The sequence below is a fragment of the Marmota flaviventris genome, chromosome 12 (genome assembly GCF_047511675.1).
Source record: "Marmota flaviventris isolate mMarFla1 chromosome 12, mMarFla1.hap1, whole genome shotgun sequence".
Lineage (NCBI taxonomy): Eukaryota > Metazoa > Chordata > Mammalia > Rodentia > Sciuridae > Marmota > Marmota flaviventris.
In genome coordinates, this window is record NC_092509.1 from 56,933,150 (window position 1) to 56,940,478 (window position 7,329).

Below are 7,329 nucleotides of genomic sequence, written 5' to 3' on the forward strand. Positions count from 1 at the left end.
AGTAAAGATTCTGCATGTGAGAAGCCTCCAGCAGCCATCTAGGTCCTGCTCCTGCTTCCAGCTTCTAGTTTCTATACTAACTAGCTGTGTGACCTTGGACAAATTCTTTAACCTCTACAGGCCTCTGTTTCCTCATCTGGAAAACAAAAAGCACAGTCTTAGGTGATGTTTTAAGGTTCCTCTTGCTCTGCAGTTCTGTGACTTATCTGCCAGAGGGATTCCTTCTGTGTGTCTTGGACAATATCCAGGATTAGGATTACTTATTCCAAAAGGCAGTTGTTCTTTTGTTTGCTGGCCTGGGGCGGGGAGAACCCAGACGTTTTATGGTGTTGGGGTGAGGGGGTTGGGAGGAGGGAGTGCCTGGCAACCTGTGCCCTCTGTCTCCGGCCCGTGTCATTGGCATTGGCCCAGCCTTTTCCACGGAGGTCATCCCACCCTTGTTATGTGGTCAGACATGCTCCCTTCAGGGAAGTACTCGTAAGACAATAGTTCCCTTTGACAGTGAGAAGTCCTCTCAACTGCGATAGACAGTCCCTGTGCTCTGTACGGGAGTTCTGTTGGTAATTTCTTTTAAACTGTGACGTATTTTCCTTAACTTAGTCAATATATATCTAAATGGGGGATTACGTTAGTCAGCTTTCTATTACTGACTATTTCTATACTGATATAATCAACTTATAAAAAGAGAAGGTTTATAATGGCTCACAGTTTGGGAGGTTTCAGTCCCTGATCAGGTGTACCCGTTGTTTTTAAGCAGCTGGTGGGGGTACTGATTGGCAAGGTGGGGGAGCACACCAGTGGTGGAGCGAAACCATTCACCTCATGACCAGGCAGTAAAAGAGAGAAAGAGGAAGGGGCTCTGAGCCCACAACCACATTCAAGAGCATGTCCCCAGTGATCTAAGACCTCCAACAAAGTCCCACCTCTTAAAGGTTCCACCATCTTTCATAGTGCTATGGGCTGGGGACTAAGCCTTATCATGGGCTTTTGGAGCACATTCCAGATCCAGACCATAGCAAAGACAATACTTGTCTCATTGTGTTGGTGTGAAGAGTAAACTAGTTCACAGAGAACTTTGAACAGTGCCTGACAAGTCATCATTTCCAGTAAATCTACCTACTGCACACCAAGCATGTACAAGCTGCCAGAATGTCAGAGGAGCAAGAGCAGATTTTTGTGGAGCTCTTGGAGGTGAGATGGATATGCACATAACAAGATGAGAAGTGGAACAACCCAGGAAGAAGCCAGCATGAGGGGAATACAGTGAGGGAAGGATTCGTTTTTCAGGGAGGGAAAGAAGAGTGGAAGATGTGGTGGATGCCTATGGCTTCCTCATACCCAGCACCCATGGCTCCCTTCTTCAGCTAGGACAACCCATTTTTGTGGGTTGAACAGTGCCTGACAAGTCATAATTTCCAGTAAATCTACCTACTGTACACCAGGCATGTGCAAGCTCATTGTATGTTGTCAGGCAGGACAGAAGAAGACAGGAAGCCCAGGTCGGGCCAGTCAGAATCTTTTTGTTGACAATCAGTGGCTCAGGGAGGATCAGAAAGCTCCTCAGGACCTTTACCAAGCCTATTAGGAGAGCATTTCTTCTCTTGGTGAGCTTTAAGGATAATGCACACCTGGAATTCCTGGTGTGACTCTCTTTAACTTTGGATGGAGAGAAATAGAACTAAAATCAGAAGAAGAGCTGGAAAGAGAGAGGACATTCTCTGATCCTCTGGATTCAGTTGTGCCTGAAGCTGTAACCATGTCCAATGACACGGACCAGTGAGGTACCCTTTTGTCCAAATAGATTGTATCAAATTTCTGGCATTTGCAAACTTCAGTCCTTTCTAAAACAAAAAAGTTTGTTTTTTAAAAAAAATATAGAACATTTTAAAGAAGAGACCTGTGAACTGGAGTTTGAAAACTCCTAATCTAGGAGCTCTTAAGGTGAAAATGTGACCTGCTAATCTTTGAGATTTGGGAATAAATCATGATGCTCAGGAATTCTTGGGATTTCTTGAAAAATCACAAATTTTCTAATTAATTTTTTAAATATATATTTATTTTTAGTTGTAGTTGGACACAATACCTTTATTTCACTTATTTATTTTTTTATGTGGTGCTGAGGATTGAACCCAGGGCCTCACATGTGCTAGGCAAGCGCTCTACCACTAGGCCATAACCCCAGCCCTGAATTTTTTTAAAAAAATGTTTTGTAGTTATAGATGGACAGCATGCCTTTATTTTATTTGCTTATTTTTTTTTTGTTTGTGGTACTAAGGATCGAACCCAGTGCCTCACACGTGCTAGGCAAGCACTCTGCCACTGAGTCACAGCCACAGCCCTCTAGTTTTTATAACACTTTATTTACATGCTTGTAAATAAGAAAGAGGAAGGGAAAGGTGAGGAGTGGGGAACAAAATTGCCTGAATTATATTGTTATATTGCGTTCATGTACAAATTATGTAACAATGAATTCTACTGTGGTGTATATTTATAATATACACTAATAAAGCATAAATCAAACTTCTTAAAATATGAAAAAGAAAAAGAAAAAAAAATGAGTGACCATAATAACAGTCAATTGTTTTCTTTTTGGCAGGGTTATAACAAACATTTCAGAGGTTTTCTGTTAAAAAACATAAAAGGTATAATCATAAATGTATCATTTATTATTGTTATAAAGAACCATATAGAGCTTGTAGATTATGTACTTCAATAACAGAAAAACTCTACATGATATAGACATTTGATAATAGGAAACGTTAAAAGAAGGGAAGATTAATACAAAGTGAATATCAAATAAAAGTCATTCAAAATGGAAAGATACCATCACAAATAGTGTTACCATTTTTGAAATGAAATGTTTAAGCACAGAAAGCATTAATTGTCCTATACAGTTTTCTTGATCTTTGTTGCAAAGCAAATATTCCAGAAGTAGCAAACGTGTGGTTCTGTGTTGACATGTGCGGAACTGTGCGTCTTCCAGATGGGCGTCAGACTATGTGATGCTTCCTGTAAGCTCATTTCCTATTTAATGATGGAACTGTTTTGTCTCTTTGCCCCGATTTGGCCTGTGCCTTTGGAATTGATAATGCTTCTGCTAGTTCAAACTTTAGACTGTATCCAACTTCTTGTCAGAGGGTTCCACAGCCACATCATCTTGTGGGTTTCTTTTTTCTGGGGTCCAGCTGGACATTTGTCCACTTGGCTCCCTGAAGGACATCGTCTTGCAGCACCACAGAGATCCTAGGGTCTCGTCAGCCCCACAGTAGCTTCTGGCTACTAGACCTGCCTGGTCTCACTGTCCTTCTAGCCCTTGGCTAAACGGGACCACATTGTCTAATCTATTGTCTGTTAGACACCATCAGCTGTTCTATTAGAGTCAATTGTCTTGTCTATTTTGCCCAATTTTAAGTTGTGTAAAGCAGGAGGATAAATTTTTTTTTTAATATTTATTTATTTATTTTTTTAGTTTTCCGTGGACACAACATCTTTGTTTGTATGTGGTGCTGAGGATCGAACCTGGGCCGCACGCATGCCAGGCAAGTGCGTTACCGCTTGAGCCATATCCCCAGCGCGCAGGAGGATAAATTTACTTCTCAGTTGCCCTAACACAAGCCCATGTGTAAGCCGCTTCCTGAATTTCACTAGAAAATCATTATTAATGTTATATTGTACAAGCTTGTAACACATGGCTTCTATCTTGTAGCTACCCTTTTCTTTTCGGCAACAATTCTGCATTTAAACGATTCACTATTCTCCATAAGTGATCTTACAATGTGCTGTCCACTCTTGAGTTCTTTGATTCACTTCCCTAAAAGGTACGATTTCAAAACAAGAAGGGTGTTCATTTATTTATTTTTCCAAGAAGGACTCTACGGGCCTCACATTCCTTGAGCAGTTTCCCATTTGAGAATGCGCCTTTGCCTTCATACTGAAATGGCATCATACTGAAATGGCATCTTGATTACCATTTTCTTGGTCAGATTTTCTATTTTTTATATAATTTAAAAAAATTTATATATGACAGCGGAATGCAAAGCAAATATTCCAGGTTTTCTTATTACATATAGAGAGCACAATTTTTCATATCTCTGGATGTATACATAGTATATTCACACCAATTCGTGTTTTCATACCTGTAATGATTATCACAATAAAAGAGAATAAAATCATGGCATTTGCAGGTAAATGGATGGAGTTAGAGAAGATAATGCTAAGTGAAGTTAGCCAATCCCAAAATAACAAATGCTGAATGTTTTCTTTGATATAAGGAGGCTGATTCATAGTGGGATAGGGAGCGGGAGCATGGGAGGAATAGATAATTCTAGATAGGTCAGACGGATTGGAGGGGAAGGGAGGGGACATGGGGTAATTAATGATGGTGGAATGTGATGAACATTTCTATTTTTAAAAAATGATTAGCATTTGTGTTTCTTTTATTCTTTGTTTTTTTTTTTCAGTATTAGGAACTGAACCCAGAGGTGCTTAACCACTGAGCCACATCCCCAACCATTTTTATTTATTTATTTTGAGCAGGGTCTTGCTAAGTTGCTTATTGCTGAGGCTGGTCTTGAACTTGTGGTCCTCTTGCTTTAGCCTCCTGAGCCACCAGGATTATAGGTATGTGCCATCTCACCTGGAGTTCCTTTATTCTTATGAAGTATTGTATACCTACAACAGGTCATGTTGAAGTATGTGTCTTAATCATCAGGATAAAAATGAATATTCATGAGTTACTTGTCTGGCTTCAGAACTAGAATGTGGGCACTGTCGAAGATGCTCCTGCCTCAGCTTACCTCTCACCCCAGTCCTCAGGAGAATCATTGTCCCAAGTTTCCTTTATAGATTTAGCATAATTTTTTTCTTAAATAGTACATTATTTAATTTTGCTTGGATTTTTAGCACAATAAATACAACCTGTTTCTAAGATCCCATCATACTGATGTGTATAGCTGTTGTTCATTTATTATCAGTAGAGTTGAGTATTGAATTTTATGAATATCCTAATAGGCATTTATTCATTCTCCTGTCACTTGACAGTTAAGTCAATTCCTGTTTTTCTATGGTGAGCAATGCCATCGTGAGCATTCCCGTACTTGTCTCCTGGTATATGTTGCAATGATTTTTGGATGTATATCCAAGGGTGAAGCCAGTGGAGTTACAGGCTGTGTGCACATTCAGCTCTGTAAACTGATGCTAAGCAACAAATGCAACTTCTACTGCCTGTGAGGGTTCTCGAGGCTCGACTCAGTCTCTCCTGTGTCCTAGTCTTGCATGTTGCTGGGAAGACTGGGTCCTCCTGGTTTTTGCTCCCCTGGTGTGACTTGTTTTGGTTTTTTTTCTGCTAAGATACTTGAAGAATTTTTTTTTTCACCAAAGTTCACTCTTTTAATTAAATACCCTTAGCACTTAGCATTCTGCATCACATTTTCCTGGAATACTATTTATTCTGTTTATTTACATGTTCACTCAACTCGACCTTTGAATGCATCTTTTGTTCTGTGTGTTGGGTTCTTTTTTAGGACCCTCAAATTACCCTTATATCTAATCCTGGTTTTCTCTCTGCTATATCCATTTCTTTCTCATCTACATCTTAAGCTCTTCCTCTATATTGTAGCTCAAAGTTTAGCAGTATGGATTCTATTTCTACTGATTTCTAATCTACATTTTAATTCTGCAATGATGTTACATTATTTCCTTTTTTAGGTACTTTTATTTCTTCAAATTTATGATTTATCAGGGTGATTGAAATAAAAAATATCATTGAGTCCCATCATTATTATTATTGTCATTATGGAAATGACTTTAAGAGAAAACTGGTCAGGTGAATATTATTGCTTCCAATTTTGAACTAGTAAGTCATTGCCATTGATAAACAGTCAAGAGACTGTGCAGAATGCTCAAGATATATAACACAACATGCCTGTTCACAGGTGGGGGAAAAAACCTAGGAAACAACTTATGTGAACTTTTTTTTTTTACATTTAGTTTTTAATTGTAGGTTGACACAATACCTTTATTTTTTTAATGTGGTGCTGAGGATGGAACCCAGTGCCTCACGCATGCTAGGCAAGCGCTCTACCTCTGAGCCACAACCTCAGCCCTTATGTGAACTTTTTTATTTCATCATACAAGGCAAGTACAAAAGCACCACCCATGCCTCTGAGAACATTGGACCATGCACCCTTGTAAAAAGCTTTGCCTCCCTCATCACGATCAATCTTCCTCCAGCAGTCAGTTGTGCTGTGAACACAATGTCCGTTCCTTTGCGCCCTGACTGCATCATCCTGCAGTGGTGAACAGTAACAAATGGATAGGAAGTCAACCCAGCAATGGCAGTGGCAGAATGTGCAATCATCCAGCTGATGAAGATGTGAGTATTCTTGGGATCTGGAAGCATTCCCTTTGCAGTGTGATAGATACTGAAGTAGACAGTTTGGTAGATGCTAATACCTTTCACAGATACATTAAAGTCTGGGTACAGGTCCTTAATCCCATCAGATCTGTAGATCTTAACCAGGCAGTCACTGAGGATGCTGAATTCCCTTTCAGTTTCCGCTCTCCCCACACCAGCTGCTAGATGAATTCGGGCAAAAATCAAGAGGACACACAAAAGAGGATGTGGCCCCTGCGGCACCACCTGATACCAGGTTCCCTGCAAAATAGTGCCCAAACTGGGTCCTCTTGTCCACACCACTCAGGAAGATCTGCTTGTATTTATCTTTGAAGGCAAAGTTGAGAGCCTGGGTGGGGAAGTATCTGATGACATTGGCCAGGTTACCATGCCAGAAGGACAGGACTCCCTGCTCCTTGGGGAGATGAACCACTTAGTCTATAATGCCCTTGTATTGCTTATCTGCAGTGATTTGCTTGCTGACATCCAGTACCTGCAGTAACAGTTGACCAGCTCAAAGGGCAGTACTGTGGTCTTAGAGGTGGCTGCGGCACTCCACCAGCCAGGAAGTCCTTGGCAAAGGACACAGTGGCATCTGGCATGTTGGAAGAAGAGGAGGTGGGCGACTGTGGGATGGGAGTGGGCTAGGAACCAGGTTTGACTCCCAGGCTCTGGGCTACTTTCCCCTCGTTTCCCCTCATTTCTATTATTCTACCATCTCATCTCAGAGCTCTTGTTCCACTGGATGGAACCACATTCTAATTAAGTTGCGTGATATGCAGAATGGGGAGGAGCGACCTTCTGTGGCCTGAGCTATGATTTCCTCTCATCTGGGTTCCTGGTCCTTTGCATATGGCGCTCCGGTTTTCCACCCTGCAGTGTGGTTTTATAGTTGCTGCACTTTTAATTTTGCTCATGTTTGGGGAACTTCATCC

The 7,329-nt window shown here is 40.8% G+C and overlaps 1 pseudogene; it reads right to left on the reverse strand.

Moving 5' to 3' along the window:
• Positions 1 to 6,104: 6,104 nt before the first annotated feature.
• Positions 6,105 to 6,996, reverse strand: LOC114107316 (ADP/ATP translocase 2 pseudogene; annotated as a pseudogene).
• Positions 6,997 to 7,329: the final 333 nt, after the last annotated feature.